The sequence below is a fragment of the Hippopotamus amphibius genome, chromosome 13 (assembly GCF_030028045.1).
Source record: "Hippopotamus amphibius kiboko isolate mHipAmp2 chromosome 13, mHipAmp2.hap2, whole genome shotgun sequence".
NCBI lineage: Eukaryota > Metazoa > Chordata > Mammalia > Artiodactyla > Hippopotamidae > Hippopotamus > Hippopotamus amphibius.
In genome coordinates this window covers 27,806,557-27,824,673 of record NC_080198.1, presented here as the reverse complement: position 1 = coordinate 27,824,673, position 18,117 = coordinate 27,806,557, and the positions used below count along the sequence as shown (strand labels likewise).

The 18,117-nt window shown below is 39.9% G+C and overlaps 1 protein-coding gene across 3 annotated transcripts in view; it reads right to left on the bottom strand.

The window, feature by feature from the left end:
- Nucleotides 1–18,117, bottom strand: part of FHIT (fragile histidine triad diadenosine triphosphatase) — a 1,404,433-nt gene that overhangs the window by 1,353,242 nt on the left and 33,074 nt on the right. For all 3 annotated transcript variants that reach the window (XM_057705524.1, XM_057705526.1, XM_057705525.1), the window contains exon 2: nt 9,513–9,561. The gene's annotated coding sequence lies outside the window, so the exon portion shown is untranslated. The remainder of the gene's footprint in view (nt 1–9,512; nt 9,562–18,117) is intronic.

Genomic DNA, 18,117 nt, shown 5'->3' with positions numbered 1-18,117 from the left:
CAACTAAGACCTGGCGTGGCCAAATAAATAAATAAATATTTTTTAGAAAATAATAATTAAAAAATTAAAAGCACCATTTAACAGAGGTGTTAATCCATTCATCTGCCCTATATTCCACCTTCTCAGAAAATCTGTCCCAATCCTGCTGAATAGGATAAAGTAAAATTAAGCAGGCAGCCAGCCAAGTGGACCTTGTGCCTGGGACATAGTGGACTCCAACAAAGGTGGGCACCTGACCTACAGCAAGCAATTCCCATACTTTCCCCCAGGAAAGAGGAATTGGAATGTGGTAATTACTGTTAGTACCTATCAACCTCCTGAATGAGGCAGAGGGAGCTGCAGGGGCAGACAGGGTAGATGGGGCTATGCAGACCAGAGCAGCCAGTATGCAGAGAGAAGCAGAGGAGAGAGGCTATGCAGCTTTAGGATAGAAACACTGAAAGACAGTGTGGAGCAGACACATTTATCCATTTACGTGTTCTGCTCCTGTTAGCTCTTGAGGATCAACCACCTCCTGGTCCAGTGCTTCAGAAAGCTCTCAGTCCAGACTGCCCTTCAATCAGTAAGCTGTCCTGTGGTCTTATAGCAAGTGCCCCATCTTTTGTTGTTTTTGTTGCTGTTTGTTTTGTTTCTTGAAAACAAATGATTCCTAAGACATAGTTATAAGGATCAAAACTATAAACCCTCTTTCCCCACTCTGCATGGCTGATCGCCCCCCACCCTTGTCATTCCTTCAGATCTCAGCTAAAATGTCATTAATTCAAAGAAGCCCTCCCAGACCACTCCACAGGAAGAGGTTTGCTCTGCTTTGCCTCCTGCTGTTTCCTGTACAGAACTTAACATAACTTTTAATAATGCATGCATTGTTTGTTTAATAGCTATGCTCTATCTCCCTCCCTAGAGTGTAAAGTCTCAGCAGGGCCCATGTTCCTTGCACCTCATACAGCACGTTCCTGGCACACCACAGGAAGTCAGTGGCATTGAATGCACAGGTTAGTCTCATGTATGAGTACATATTCATTCATTTGATATGCAAATAATCACTGAGCACTTAAAATTTGCAAGACTTGGTCCTTTCACAGCAAGGCCTTAAAGAAGGACATTAGGTATATATGCAAAGACAAGAAATATCCACACAGCAGAAATAGCTGAGGGTCTATCAAACAGCCATCCCCTCTCTGCCTTACAGATAAAACCCCAGTTTTATTGGGCTGTCTTACCTCCACAAAGTCAAGCGCCTACGGAAGGTGAGATTATCCCAGCTCAGGGGTAAATCCCGATTAGTTTAAACCAGAGAATGGGTTATAGCTGCTCAGATATGCACCCCTTTAGCCCCCAAGGGCAGCCAGGCAGGAACAGGGCCAGGTCAGCCAGATCCCCACCCACACCTTCAACACACACACACACACACACACACACCCCTAACCACTTCCAGCTGTTAGCAGCCTCTTCTGTTTAATTAATGTTTTGACAGAATGTTATCATTTTCTATGTATACCATGACAAGGACAAACTTAAATTGGAAAGCACCAATTTAAGCCAATCAAGGTAATCCCATCCCATGTGCCAGTGTCTGACTTAGGAAAGAGTATGTAGCTGCAATCAGCCAAATGCAACCCCAGGAGAAGCCTGCTGGAGAGGTTACAGGAAAGGCCCCTTGCACTTAAAAAGGGACACACAAGAAAAGACAGTCTCTTATACCAATGGATGCTATTGTATGTGTGGGTGGGCTCCCCAAAATGAAGCGGCCAACTTAGAACCATGAGGGCAGCCAGTCTGAGGAGCAATTAACACACTGAAGAAGGCAGAGAAAAAAGAGCAAGAAATGAAGACTCTAATGACATTGTTGAGTCAGTGAATTAACAAAACCTGGAACTGTCTCCCTCAGGATGTTTAGTTTCTTGAGATAATTCATTTCTTTATTCTGATGGGTTTTATTTTGTGCTCAAATGTAAGCTAGTAGAGAAATTCACAAAATAATTGACAATGCTTAGCAATCTGTCAACAGCCTAGTGCTCAAAATCCTCTCCCTGCTGCAGAGTGACAACCATCAAAGGCACCCTGGTGGGTCCCCAGTTGCTTGGCACCAGGGAAAAATGGATTGAGGTTGGATTCCAGACATTCAGAGCCAGGGTTCTGTAATGCCTTTCCATCAATCATGACATCCATGGGGCTCAGCAGGTAGACATGGAGAGGGTAGGAAGGTTCTTTTTTTTAATTCCCTTATTGTTTAAACCATTTTGAGTAGACATTTTGATTATCTGCAGCCAAAATCATCTTCACTGATAAATCTATCTTCACATAATTAGCAGTAAATTAATGTGACCTCCTTTGAGCAAAAGACTCGGGAGAAAATGGTATAGAGATTCATAATTCTGCCCACATTCCTCCAAATCTTCAGATGATAGGTCTGAAGTGAATTTTCCCCAAAAAGGAAGACAACTGAGATGCCAGGAAAAGTATTAACCATGTGATCACCTGACACACTCTCTCCATCATGATAGTCATAAAGCCCTCCACGAATGCTGATGCATCGCCTTGTCTCAGTGGTGAATTTGGAGCAGCATAATTCAAAGATATCAATTTGTATTTTTTGTTATCCCTCCTGTGAATATTTTTCCCTTTCTTGTCTCAAGAACTTTGACAGAATTTGCATTCCCTTTATCTTAGGGGCATGTCCAAAAGCAGAAAGCACTGGAAGCAATCTCTAACCCTCAAAATTCGACCCCCACTAAAGACTTTTCTTTCAAAAGCCTAAACTCATGGTGCTAGACACCAGCAGAAAGGACAGGGATTAAAGACAAATTTCGATTGTTCAGTTTCATTTAAACTGTTCTGTTCCCGTTTATCTTATTTACATAAAATCGAGCTCTCCCAATACTGGGGAGAGGCTAGAGGTTCTCCAGTTCTTTAAAGTAGTGGAGGTTGGCACCCTGTTCCCTAGCAGAAACTCTAGGGAAGTGATAGGACTTTTGATAAGAGTTGTGAGAGAATGCTGGGAAAATAAATACTGAGGCCCTGAAGCCACAGTGAAAGATCCTGTGTCTATGTCATGTGCATAGACACAGCAGGGCCACCTAATACTGCTTGGACAAGGAGCTTCCCAGGTTGACTGGCATGGACTAAGAATCAGAAGGTCTTTTCCTGAATGTTCTGTGCTAGGGCAGACCTGCAGCACTTCTGCATCAATGACACTAAGTGAGCAGAAACCCTAAACATCACTGAGATAGCACTTCCCAAATTTAGAGGGAAAAAAAATGTAACCAAGTACGCATACATGCATGATTAAAATTCATGAATGCAACATTCAAAACATTTTTTTCAAAATTAAACCCTTAATTCAGAATGCAAACTAGATGTGTATTTTTAATTGGCTTGACATGTCATGAATTCCCGAAGGATACCACACTATCAGGCCAAGTTCCCACTAGTTATTCACTGTATTACAAGTCCTGCTACCTTAAAAAAGGAAAATTAGCTGTAAGATAGACAGTTCCATAGCTGGTGAATACCACTGAACATTTTCAAAACATTCAAATAAAAGGCAATAACAGAATGCCTTTAATTTTCTCTAAATAATGCCACACCCACTCACGAGACATGACTATATTTCCTTCAATGTGCTGGGAATTAATGAAAATTGAATATAAAGAAAAGAAGTGCCCTATATACAAAGCACTTTATATAGTTGAGATTCCCAAATAATACAAAAGCATTTTCAAGTCACACAGGGGATATGAAGTGAAAATGTTCCTGGAGAAAATCTTCTCTAATAATACTTACCTACTTCAGAGGGTGCTGGGAAGCTCTATTAACACTTTTAGATCTTCAAATAAAAGGACTATAGAAATGCAAAGTATTATTATTATAGTTCTGAAATAATTTCACACCTAGGGATGAGAAAACCCCAGGCCAAATTTTACTGCTTCTCTCCTGCTTGATAAACAAGAAATGCCAAAAGCATCGGGGGAAGAGGGAAGATGAAAATCAAACAGAACAAAGACATCAGAATTTCTCCTTTACTTGAGCTTTGTATCTCCCCTAGATGTCACTTTTGGGGACTCTCAGAAAAAAAAAAAGTGAATTCCTTTAAGGTCAGGGTTAAGTACAGGGACAATGTTCTCATTGCCTTTAGACCAGATAAAGTAACAACCAGCTGAGTTGAAAAAAATTACCTTGTCCTCTTCTATGGGGCACAGTTCTTCCCAAAGCACTTGCCAAACTTAAAAATGACCAGGTAAATCGTTACCTGAATCATCCGCCAGTGCAATCTCACCTAAGAGGTCAAAAAGCAGCTGCTTTAATGGATACCAGAATTTCCACTCAGCTACTGAGAGCGCTGTACAAGACTGTCGTTTGTTGCTGCTGATGGAGGTGGTGGTGATGGTGATGGTGGAAGGGATGATGTGATGATCGTGATGGAGATATGGTGATTATGGTAATGACAGGATATAGAAATGAAGTTCTCACAACCTGCTGATCAATGGATCACCTATGGAGCTTTTAAAAATACAGATTCTTGGTCCCCTCCCCAGAACTACTGATGCTGAAGCTCTGAAGATAGAACTTAAGTTTGGTTTTACTTGTTTTAGGGTTTTCTTTCCGGGTTTGTGTTTTTTTGTTTCATTTTTTTAAAATGTAGCCATTAGGATAACAACTGAAGAGACAGTGTTTGTAAATAAGGTCATGAGTAGGAATGCAGGCGCTGTAGGCAGACTAGCTGGAGTCTAATTCCAAACCTAACACTTATTAGCTGTGTGACTCTAGGCAAAATCCTTAGCCTTAAGCCTGAATTTTGACATCTATAAAATGGAAATGCTATTACTACCTACCTCATGAGGTAGAGCCTAGGAAAGTAAGCAATTTTTTTAAAGCATACATTAATTCCAAGGAAGACAAAAGGTTATATGTTAAAGAAAACATTACCTACAGTAATAACATAATAGTGTAAACATTATATATGGATTTAAACAAAAAATTGTAATATAATTATTTTAGGAGGCTGTGGGAACCAAAAGTGGTAGGAGTGAGAGTCTCAAAGAGCTACTGCTAAACTCTGATGTATCAGGAAAAAGACATATAAACACATTACTTAGAAACAGAGAGATAAACACCAGAAGTCCCAGAGTTGAAAGTTGCAATTTGGGGGAGGGTGTCAGAAGAGAGGGAGAAAGGTTGAAGAAGCGGTTGGTGTACAGTTTTTCAATATTTGCTTTCTAGTGCTGTTTTTTTCAAACAATGTAGGTATGTTGCTTTGATAAAAATAAAAATGAATTTTAAAAGATAGATCATAATGTGTATAAGCATAACATTGGATGTCTTTATAAACTAGGATTAACATAAGGTTTTTCAATTTACCCAAACCTGCCTTTTTAAAAACTGATTGATATAATCCCTCAAACTGTACCACCAAAATGTCCAGTTCATAGTAAATAACACTTACTATGTCCCTGGTGCACTGTAAGTCCTAGAAAGACATTTGTTGAATTGAGAATGACAGAAAGAAATATAAAGATGGACGTTCCCTTGTGCTATCAAGGTCACATCAGGGTAGAGGCAGCACCATCACCTGGGGTAACTGAGGTGAATTTAATGCAGGGCGTGGGCAAGGTTAAGGGAAACCAAGACGAGACAACAGTACCCTGGAGTTAGCAGAAATAAACTGTTACCACCCCAGACTTAAAGGGGCAAAGGGAAGGAGCAGTTACCAAATACTGGAAAGAGCTGCAGCTGCAGAAGAGAGGCCCCCAACAGGAACCCTGGTGGCCTTCCTTAGAGGAACACAGCCACTGCCAACCCACAGCGCTGCAGGGGAAGGTAGGTATTCCAACCCTGCATTCTCAGATTTTCGCCCAGTGCCTTCCTTTGGCTACCCTAATGGAAAGCCGGAGAGCAAGGGAGCCCAGGGAATGCTGGCAATAGAAGTTAACCTCCTGGGACACAGAGCCTTTCAGCAGAATGAGAGCTGGAGGCACAAATTGAGAATTCCAGCACAAGCACTATGCAGAGTTTTGCTTCTATTTTTGTTTTCTTATTTACCTTCCTTTCCTATTCAGCCTCATAAAATAAGCCTTCGATTTTTCAATGTTTAATATATAGATAGTATAATAACAACAATAATACACTGATATTACACAGCACTTTATAATTTCCTAAGCACTTTCAAATATATTATCTTTATGTCATCTTCAAAACAGCCCTATGCAGTAGATAGGGCAAGGGTTATCCTATTTTACAGGTGAGGAAACTGAGACCTTAAGAAAAGTTGGGTTTCTTGCCCAGAGGCATAAAGCTAGCAAGCGGCAGAGCCCAAACTAGAAGGCATGTTTGTTTCCTAACGCTTCAGCTAAGGTTCTTTCCACCATACAATGCTGTCGTGATATTTATTCACAGTAGGAGTGCCAAATTGATGTCCCTGTGAAAAAATCATTAACCAGCTTTGTTCCAGGCACTGCACAGACCAGAGAAGTAGTCAACAAACAAGACACAAGGGGAAATAGAGCAAACTTGCCCATTCCATTCTCGGGAAACCACAAGCAATGCCAGAGACCTTAGTAATTGAGTTTTCAATCACATTTTACACACCACAGAAAAGAAGGTGTTCAGTAGGGCAAGAAAAGTGTTCAAAAGAGGAATAAAAATTCAGGTGAAAGTATAAAAATATTTAAAGAGTTTTGTTTTGGGATGCTGGGGTAAGAAGAAAATCACAGTCCCTTCACAATTCCCGTGCCACAAGAGACCCGGGCCCCAGAAATTGAAAGGATGACCTCTTTGCTTCTCTTCTCATTTCCAACTCTACCCCCACATACACACACATCCTTTGAGAGCTTTGAGAAGCAGCCAAAAGTGACTTCTTTTTACCAAACACAAGAGTAGTGGAGAGTCCAACAAAATAGCCCATTTTTGAAATAATAACTGAGAACTCTTCACCTTATGTAATCTACTGCAAAGCATTCAGCTACTTATACATGATGCAGGAAAGTAGTAAATGGTATTTTAACTGTAAACCTCCAAACAGACTCCACTTATTCCAAATTTAGCTCCCTAACGTGTAAACTACTCTATCAGTTAGGGTTCTGTGATTGCAAGCAACAGAAACCAATTGACTAATTTAAGGGAGGATTATGGGAAGGAAATTGGAGGCTCAGCAAATCCATGAAAGACTGGAAAATAAGGGTTGGACACCATCAGTGACCAAGACAGATGTGGGAGCTAGTAAGTGGGAACTGCTACAGTGGTCTCATGGCAGGTACTGTCAGGGCAGAATGCCCACTGGGAGAAAGGAGAATCCTTTAGCTCAAGATTCAAATTCCAAAGAAGCAGCACCCATTAACCAAGCTTGTGGTCATGCACCTATCCTTAGGCTGAGTGCAGGGCTCTGAGTAGGGTCCCCGGGTACAGTTCCACTAGCATAATTACTTCAAAAGATAATAACGTGCAGTTAAAAAGGGAAAACGACAGGAAAAAAGGAGGGGGAAGTTCCCTTAAATTTACCAAGGCTTTCTTCAAAAATTCCTCAATCTAACTAGCTATCAATAGATCACTCACTTCTTAAGACTATATTAATTAGTAGTTGCCCACACAGAGCCAAAGATTGTGTTTACCCTGATGTCAACAAAACTTCAACCTGACAACTTTTTACTTACAGAGGCCTCACTTCTCATATTACCTGAAAGTTATCTTTTCATTTGATTCTTAAAGCTGAAGCAAAATTCGCACTTCTTTAGTAACAACGTGCTCATTTTCAAAACATTATCCTGACACTTCCAAAAAGAACAGACTCCTCAAAATATTTAATGAATAAATTCCTAAGGATGCTAATGCCGATGAGGAGGAGGAGGACAGTAATATTAACAAGAGCAGCAGTAGCTAATATCTACTGAGTATGTTTCATGGACCAGGACCTGTTCTAAGTCCCCAACACATAATAATTCATTTAATCTCCACAATCTTAGGAGCAAAATAGTATTACTAACTCCATTTCACAAAGTAGGAAACTGAGACACAGAGCGGATGAATAACTTGTCCACGGTCCAATAGCTCATAAAAGTCAAACCAGAACTAAATCCATGTCTGACTCCAGAATACCAGAATAACAAAGGGTTTTCACTGAGAGCAGAGGAAATAGACTGTACCGGTGAAAATACTTTCCAAGATGAGCGCACCATAACTGTACCTAAAGATCGCAAGGTTCTGAAGACTGCTACATCATCACTAACTCCAAAAATTTATGAAAATTTATTTCTAAAAGCTATCAAGTACTGCTTTATTCCAAGATGTGGCTCAATGGTCCAGAGATTTGTAAGTTATATGGCTGAAAATAAGAATTATCTACTTTTTAAGATATTTTCTTCTTCACTAGTGGCCAACCATTACAGAAAAATTCCAAGCCAACCAGCTTTCATGCACCAGAGTTTAGTCATCCCAAAGCAAATGGTATTTTTATAGCTCATGTTTTGATTATTCAAAAGGGGTTTTCTCCAATTTCCCGGTAAACTTCTTTTTCACTCTCAAAATAAACATTAAAAATTCAGCTTCAGAAGTAGATCTGTCATAAAGTTAGGAATAACTTAAAATATAAAGTAAATCAAAATGGCTTTTCCAACTTTAACTAAAGTGGTCACGGTCATGAGTGCTGTAATAAAAATGACAGGAAAAAAACCTAAAATTGTCAAAAACATAATTGATGATGAAAACAAATGTAAAATTATGGCATATTTCACCCTGGCCACTAAAGACTCTGGATGAAACTGCAGCCCTATAACTCCCCAGAATGAATTCTTTAAATTAAAATACTTCATGCAGAACAGAAATTAAACAATGAATCAAAGAACAATGCTGTACAGAGGTATGCTTATAAATATACCTAGGAAAGAGGAAACAATTACATTTTTCCACCTAAAAAGCAACTCCATTGTAATGTTTCACAGGAGGCTGAGTAGGTGCTTTCCCCATTGCTTCAAACTTGGAAGTTCATTTCCTGTAACTCACTTAGCGGCCACAGTGACTGCGCAGAATGAAATTAGCTACACCAAACTGGCTGGCTTTCTCCTTTCTACAAAACTAGCTCCTCCACACAATGGCACAACTGACTTTCATGATAAATTTCATCCAACCCAACTGAAATGCCACTTTGCATTTTATCTTAAATGCTTTATGTGGCCAGCTGGTTTTATTTAACTATTGACCAGAAGTGGTACGAGTGCATTCTTTTTCCATCTAGCATTAATCTTAGTGAACTTAGCTCCTTTGGAACGTCTTCACTACTAAGAAGAAAGCAAAAGTCAGCAAGCATACAATTGCATTTGGCTACCCTCAGCACATCATTTTATTTCCTCCCGCTCTCTGCTAACTATTGCTCAGCACTTTTGCCTATGAGGGAGGACAAGCAGGTGGTTAAGGAAGCTGTCCTGTCAGCTATATCTTTAATCCAAGTGTTTAAATCTTGAATAAAAGAAAAATCAATGTTGTAAAGGCAACGTTTGTCAAGGCCATGTAATAAATACACTTACCTTTACAGACTGTTCTCAATGGATTTCCCTTCTTTGCTGAGCTTCAAAGCTACAAAGAGATAAAAACGAAAGCACTGAGTTATCTGCAAGTAAAACAGCAAACGTTTTCTCTCCATGTCTCTAAGTAGAATTTCCATATGCCATGGTTCGTGATGCTAGCCAAATAAACCATTGGTAAAACTTGTGCCTCATACCTCCTGCACAACACGTCAATGAAAGACACAGTCATAAACTGAAAACAGCACACATGACTACCTAGAATTGACTCACACAAACCTGGCCAGATCTATAGTCAAATCTTTGGGGTTTGAACTCTTTAACAAAACAGGAACAGCTTATAAAGTGCAGAGATGAAAATCAAATTAAACATTATGCAGCACACTTGATCTGAGCAAGCATTTTATTTTCTTATATCTTTCAGCGCCATCTTTCTTGCACACTCTATTTCCATTTCCCTGGGAGTTTTACCTGGAGGAGTCTATTCCATTTATAGGAAGTACATAGCCCTCCCAATCCAGACCTCACCACTTGCCCCTATGAGTATATGTGTGTAAGCTTACACATATAATCCCCTTTTCTCTAGGTAGAGTGTAGCCTTCTCTCAGTAGAGAGAAACTCACAAAACAGAGAAAGCCACATTTGGCATTCCAAATCGAATCTAGGCATGTTACATTAAGCTCCCTGCAACCAAAACATGCAAAGTGTTGACCACACACAAGTCAACATGATAGGAGATGTGGTAAACTACAGTTGCTAAGCAATAGTAATAACTTAAGGTTTCAAGGGGCTGATTCTATAGTAGTCCAACATTACTCATATGTTCACTCTATGGTCAAAAATAAATGGAATATGCCTATTTCTCTCATTCGTGGCTAGGTCCTAACATCTCTTAAGGTGTAGTAGTTGGGAATGGTTAACTACTTCATGGTTTTCCCATGTTACTTTTTTTTTTCCTTCAGTGTCCTAAGTAACTGCTTTAGCCCCTACTGGGCTATTTCCCTTCACATCCCCGTATCCCACTATAGAACCCATTACCGCTGATGCATGACCACCAAAGAACAAGGCCAGACTTGTGGGCTGTGATGTAAATCTTGGACTATTAACGTAGGAGATAAGGCCCCTCCATGGGACAACATCAAAATTTCTCCTTCCCCTGTGTCATGTGGATTGCAACAGAGTTGGGGGAAACATAATTTGGGGAAGACTAGATAAAATAGTATACTACTGCATTTTGTAAAATCTGAGAGATTTACGGTGTGACAACATAGAGACTGAGCTGTATCCCTTCCTACTTCAAACACATAGAAATACTAAACAAAATATAGCTCAAAAGAAAGGGAGAAGACCAAAATGAAAAAATAATTCATGTTAATTTTCTACAATGAAAGACATGAATCTTCTTAAAAAAGCATACCAAGACCTCAACAAGATAAATAAAAACAAATCTACAGGTAGATACAACAGACAGAAACCACAGAACACCAGAGATAGAAAGAAAGTTTTAAATTCAACCAGACAGAAAAAAATAGGCTCCTTGCAAAATAACTTGTCATAAGCAAAATTAAAAGCAAGACAGCATGTCCTAAGTTCCAAGTGAAAAAAAGTTGAAGGAAAATTCTATAGCCATGCTAAACCAATTATCATTCAAGAATAAGAGAAATAAGGATATTTTTCAGAAAAAAAAAGATTGTTTCCTGCTCACAGTCATTTACTTTTGCTGAAAAGAACACTAAAAGATATACTTGAATATGAAGGAATCGATCCCAGAAGAAAGGAAAGAGGAACAAAAGGCAATGGTTAACAAATGGTGTCATACTTAATAACTTGCAAGTATGACAGTAAATCTCGTAAATTCAATACTAAATAATGCATACTGCATATATTGGGTATTGGATAATAATTACTAAGCCCTGCTTGTAAAAAACCTACAATAACAATAATGGCCAATTTTTAGGGTTTGCAAATAAGATGAAATGAGTGGTTGCCCACAATCATATGGAATAAAGGAGCGGGGAATGAATTGTTTAGGAGGAAGAGATACCGATTAAGTTGTTAAAGATATGCTTTAAAGCTACTGGTGAACTTAAGGATAATTAGCATTGCTTTCTCTACGTACATAACCAAAGACATCTTTTCATATATGCTGAAAGGGATATGCACAAGAATGTTTAGCACATCAATGACAGAATGGCAATAAATACTGAAAACCAGACATCTATCAACAGTACAATGAATAAACACATTTTTATAGATTCTTAGAACGAAATATTATACAGCTTTGAGAAAGCAATGAACCAGTTACACACATCAACATGTATGCCTCTCAAACATATGATGTAAAACAAAAGAAGCAAATCACAGAAGACAGTATATATTATTCCACACATAAGATGTTCAAAAAGGCAACAATAAATACTATCTTGTTTTGAAATACAGCATGTAAATGGCAAAAATTATGAAGAAAAGCAAGGGAATGAATGATTTATACAGAATTCAGGCTATATTTATCTTCAGAGCGAGGGAGGAGATTGCAATGGAGAAATGCTCTAAGAGGGTTCTGGAATATGGTAATGCTCTGTTGCTTGGCTTGGGAGAGGTATCTGGATGTTAAGTTTATTATTTTCTTTCAACTGTAGATACACAGTTTCAAAAATTATTTTGTATATACATATTCTATTTCACAGTTTTAAAACACATAAGCATAATCACCAAAAGAATAGAAATATCCAAACCAGTGAAGGGAACAATCTAGAGAATAGAAAACTCAACCAATTCTCTCTCTGTAGAACGCAGGAATGGGATGGAGAAAGAAGCAAAGGAAAGCACAGTGAACAGACAATACAAAAGAAAATCTTTAAAATAAATTCAAATATGTCAGTAATCAGAGTAAGTGGATCAAATGCATCTGTTAAAATTTTTTCAAAGCAGACTGTTTTTTTTTAAGCTCTTTATTGGAATGTAATTGCTTTACACTCTTGTACCAGCTTTTCAGGTACACCAAAGTCAATCAGCTGTATTTATACATATATCCCCGTATCCCCTCTCTCCCACGACTCCCTCTCACCCTCTCTGTCCCGGCCCTCTAAGGCATCACCCATCATCGAGTTGATCTCCCTTTGTTATACAGCAACTTCCCACTAGCTATCTGTTTTATAGTTGGTAGTGTAAATATGTCTATGCTACTCTTTCACTTCACCCAGCTTCCCCTTCGCCCCCCCACCCCCCCCCAACCCCATGTCCTCCAGTCCATTCTCTGCAACTGTATCCTTTTTCTTGCCCTGTCACTGGGTTCATCAGTACGATTTTTTTTTTTTAGATTCCGTATATATGAGTTAGCATACGGTATTTGTTTTTCTCTTTCTGGCTTACTTCACTCTGTATGACAGACTCTAGGTCTATCCACCTCATTACATATAGCTCTATTTCATTCCTTTTTATGGCTGAGTAATATTCCATTGTATATATGTGCCACATCTTCTTTATCCATTCATCTGTTGATGGGCATTTAGGTTGCTTCCATGTCCTGGCTATTGTAAATAGTGCTGCAATGAACATTATGGTACATGTTTCTTCTTGGATTATGGTTTTCTCTGGGTATATGTCCAGCAGTGGGATTGCTGGGTCATATGGTAGTTCTATTTATAGTTTTTTAAGGAACCTCCAAACTGTCAAAACAGAGTTTTTTAAACATTGCTATGTGATGTTTATAAGAAACACCTCTAAAACAGAAAGAGATTTTGAAGGGACAAGTACAGAAAACTATATACCAAGCAAATAGGAACGAAAAGAAAGCTGGTGGAAATCAGTTAATATGAGGCAAAATACAAGTTAGTAATAAAATAGGCAGGACTTCCCTGGAGGCATGGTAGTTAAGAATCCATCTGCCAATGCAGGGGACATGGGTTCGATTCCTTGTCCAGGAATCCTTGTCCACATGCCACGGAGCAACTAAGCCCTTGAGCCACAGCTACTGAGCCTGCACTCTAAACCCTGCGAGCCACAACTACTGAGCCCGCATGCTGCAACCACTGAAGCCTGTGTGGCTAAAGCCTGTGCTCAGCAACAAGAGAAGCCACCACAATGAGAAGCCCATATACTGCAACAGAGTAGTCCCCACTCACCACAACTATAGAAAGTCTGCTCACAGCAACGAAAACCCAACACAGCCAAATAAATAAATAAAAATAAATAAATAAACAAATAAATAAATAAAATAAATAAAATAAAATAAAATGGAGCAGCCACTTTGAAAGAGTTTAGAAGTTTAAAAAATAAATAAAAATAAAATAGGCATTTGCATTGGCTACATATTGCTACCTAGCAATCTACCTAAGAATTAAGGACTTCATAATAATTATTTATTACCTCTTATGGTTTCTATGGTATAAGAATTCTGCAGGGCATAGTGAGCTGATGGTTTTGTATGCTACAGTGCCTGGGGCCTCAGCTGGAAGACTTGAAAGTTGGGGCCTGGAATCATCTGAAGATTCATGCCCTCAAATGTCTGCCAGTTGCTGACGGTTGGCCGAGATTGTAGCTGGGGCTATCAGCTCAAATACCTGCATGTGGCCTCTACGTGGGGACTGAGCCTCGTCACAACATGGTGGCTGGGTAGAAGCTGTTACCTTCAGGGCAGTGTCCATAGACTCCAGTTGCTGAGGCCTCCATGGTCTGTGACCCATGGAGACTGCCGCTGCCATTAGGTCACAGAGGTGGGGACGGGAGAGAGGTTTGCTGCTGCTTCAAGGCCTAGGCCTGGCCAGTGGATGGCCGTGGTGAGGGCTCTGGGGCTGTAAGGACACAGTCCTCAGCCTGTCCCCAGCTCACCCGTCAGCCCTGAGGCGGGGTTCTGGAGGGCCCGGGGGACAAGGCCGCCACCGCCTCTCACCACACTCTCTGCCCTGAGGACAACTGCCACGCTGACGGAGTGGGACCTCTAGCTGCTGCGCTGAGGGTCTCGCACTAATGGTCTCCTGCTAACAGTCCCGCACTAACGGCTTCACACCCGCCCTGCCCCCTTTATAATGTGAATGTCATTGAGGAACTGAACGAGAACTGGTTTGTGGACTGAGACGGAATTCAGCTTGGAGTCGGTTAAGAAGTAAGTGGAAATCATTAAAATGAAGACAGTAAATAAGGACCATATTAGACATGTTTGGGTGTGAAGGAGAGGAAAGAGTAGCAACTAGAGGACAAAGGGCTGAAAGAGGGTTTCTTCGCACAGTTTGTAAACAGAAAAAACCTGAGCATGTGTCAAGGTGATGAGAAGATCCAGTTGAGACTAAAAGGCTGAAAGCAGAAAAGTGAGAAAGGGTAGCCAGTACTGAAGGTTCATTCCCAGAAGGGTAAAGGGACAGGTGGTGGGACTGGTCTTAAAACCGAGCTTTATTCTCACCTTAATCATATAAAGCCTTGTGACAATCCATGCTATTATCTCAAATTATTACTTTCGGGGACTTCCCTGATGGCACAGTGCATTAGACTCCACGCTCCCAATGCAGGGGGTCCGGGTTTGATCCCTGGTCAGGGAACTAGGTCCCACATGCCACAACTAAGAGTTTGCATGCTGCAACTAAGGAGTCTGCATGCTGCAACTGAGACCCAGCGCAACCAAATAAATAAATAAATAAAAAGAAGAGGTGATGGTGGTTTAAAAAAAAAAACTATTACTTTCTCCTGTGTTTATGTTTTATGACCTTAATGAATGTCTAAACTCTTTAAAACCTATGGCTTTTATTGTTCAAACCAACCTCACCCTGCCCAGGTATTTTGAGCCCCAGATTCTATACTAGCATTAAATAGTCATTCTGTCAATACTTGCTGAATAAACAAATGCAGCTGACCCTTGAACAATGATGTTTGAACTGTACTGGTCCACTTATACAAGGATTTTTTTTTCAATAAATATGTACTACACTATCCGTGGTTATTGAATCCACAGAAACTCGGATATGGACACACATACAAAAGGCTGATGATAAGTTATACACAAATATTCGACTGCTTGGTGCCCCTGACCCCCTCCATGTTCAAGAGTCAAGTGCACAAGAGGATCCCACAGTCTTTGTGTATATCTCTGGTACCAAACATTTGTCCATATATGTATGCTAGATATCTGAAGCAGGAGCAGGTCAGGATCAGAAAACTCTCGCTCTAGTGCCCAAAGTACTCATCTCTGGACAAAAGTCAAGAATAGCCACTCAAACTAGTCCTCTCTTTCCCGTGTTTGCCTTGACCCCAAAAATCCAAGGACCTAAACTTCTACCAGCCATGAAAACATTTTCACCTGTGGCTACAATGCATTTTACCTTTTCCCATTTCCCTCACATCTAACTTATCCTCATTTTGTTCTAGAGCAGGTGGACTCTGTAACCTTCATATGACCTCCTGCAATACATAGATTAGATTTAAATGAATCCAAGGAGGTTTAGGCTTCAGCTGCTCCCAAAAGACATAATCATGGAGGCAGAGCAGTACAGGCCAATAACACGCTGATTTATCTTGGTAGTTTTCCAGAGAGTAGCTGCCCAGAAAATCTCTATCAACCCCAAGCCCCTCACTCCATTATCCAACCTCCAGGTAAAAACTGGTCTGAATTTAAACAAACATCTTTCTTAAATATAAAAACCTCCTAATGTGGTGGGAACTCTGGGAGCTTTAGGACCCAGGGGCTGTGGCTCCACCCGGAGAGAAATGAAGCTGGGTCCAGTTGTTATCTATATGTGCCTGCTTACTCCGCAACTCCTCTTGCATGTTTCCTGCGTACCTCTATTACTATGTAGCCCTTGTAACTCTAAAGGGGCCCAGAGGCCATGAAAAGAAGAATATCCAACTGGATCACATTCTACCTTCCTTGTTACCTTATTTGGAAGACAAAGAAAGCCTAATGTATAGAAAGTTAACAAAAAGTACGAAAGAAATTGCCCCACTTTGTTCAGGGCTCAGCCTTTGGATACTAATCTGCTGAGCCAGTGCCTGCACAAACAAACGCTGCTTCCTGCATATAGCCTCAGTGTCTTGCTTCACTCTATAAAATCCTGCAACACTTTGATTGTGATTTATCTTCCCCCAATTAAAACCCATCTCTAGGAACCACCCAACTGCACCTTCCTTAAGGCAACACTGCCTGAAACTGAGAGATTTGCCTCCACTGCTGCATTGTGCAGCCCTCACCTGACTTGACTGCCACATTAAGCGATTGGTTATTGACCTTTAAGTCTTTAACAATTACATACGTACCTAAGAAAGAAGTCTGTTCACTCAGGAATGAAGACAAGACACAAGAATGAAGACAATGAATACATTCAGCCCTCATTTCTGTTCTCATGCTACCAGTTCAGTGAGCTGTTACTGCAGAGAAATGATTGCAACATTCTTTCAAATGATAGCCAACTTTCAACTAAGAGAAGATTCTTAAACCTTTTTCCACATGTCAGGGAGAACCAAGCAGTTGGAAAACTTAGCGTTGGTTAAACTACCTGATGATAAATGAATATTTTAAACATATGGTATTATTTGAGAATCTGCATACTGATTTAAACCCTCACAAGAAACAGCAGAAAAGATTCCCCAAACCTGACACTTCTCAGATATATTCCCAGAAGTTTTATTTCAATTTCTATGTATTTCTTATAGAGTATTTTCAGAATTTGTGAAACTATTATATTCAAAAGGGGGAGATCAGAATATTCCTTAGTTTTGTTTTTCACATGGATAACTGATCAGTACTGTCAAAACGTAAGTGAAATTCTTTCCACGAGACCCTAAGTGTGACAAAGATACACCTTTGTCGCATCTTTTTTTTTTTCCAGTGTCTCATTTTTATTTTAAACAAAAGCATTGAATGTCTATAAAATAACCTTACGTATGCAGGTGATTCAGACCACACCTTTCTTGTTCCTTGTTGAATCTACATCCTCTAGGACAGTGTCTAGTACAAAACATACACTTAAGGAAATTTGCTTAAAGGAATATTATGTTTGTGTTACTATTAAAACTGAAAACTGATTGAAAAGTCTTTAGTTGAGATTAGTTTTTTATTTTCATTCTTTTTTTCTCATTTTCTTAATTTGTACTCTAGGCTTTTTTAAGATGAAAAGATATCTCTTTACAGAAGTCTACACTTCTGTGGCCTGAGACACACACACACACACACAAATATAACACAACTCATCCTCACCACACCTGTTCAATGCTGTAATATTTGCCAGGCATTGGAAAAATAAATTTGCCAAGTAGCATAAGCCTTGGAAAATCATTAGGTGACATCTGAGGAGCAGAATACCAATCAACCAATAATTAGCATCTTATTCAAAGAGTTAGAAACAAATCAAATTCCATGAAATCTTGGGGAGCATGACCCCAGCCAGGTTGGCGCCCTGGCTGTGCAGGGAGTCGGTGGCTTTGTCTGACCACAAGACAGGGCTGGAAGTACCGTGGCTAGTCTAATCCTAGGAGGAGACACTCTGACAATGTGACATTTGCACAGGGATGCCCTAACGTTGCCCTAGTATGTTTTCTTAGAATGAGATGACATTTCAAGTCAAATAGCTCTGCTCCCAATAGCACAAACCCTCCCCAAACTCTAATAACCTGAATTTGAGAA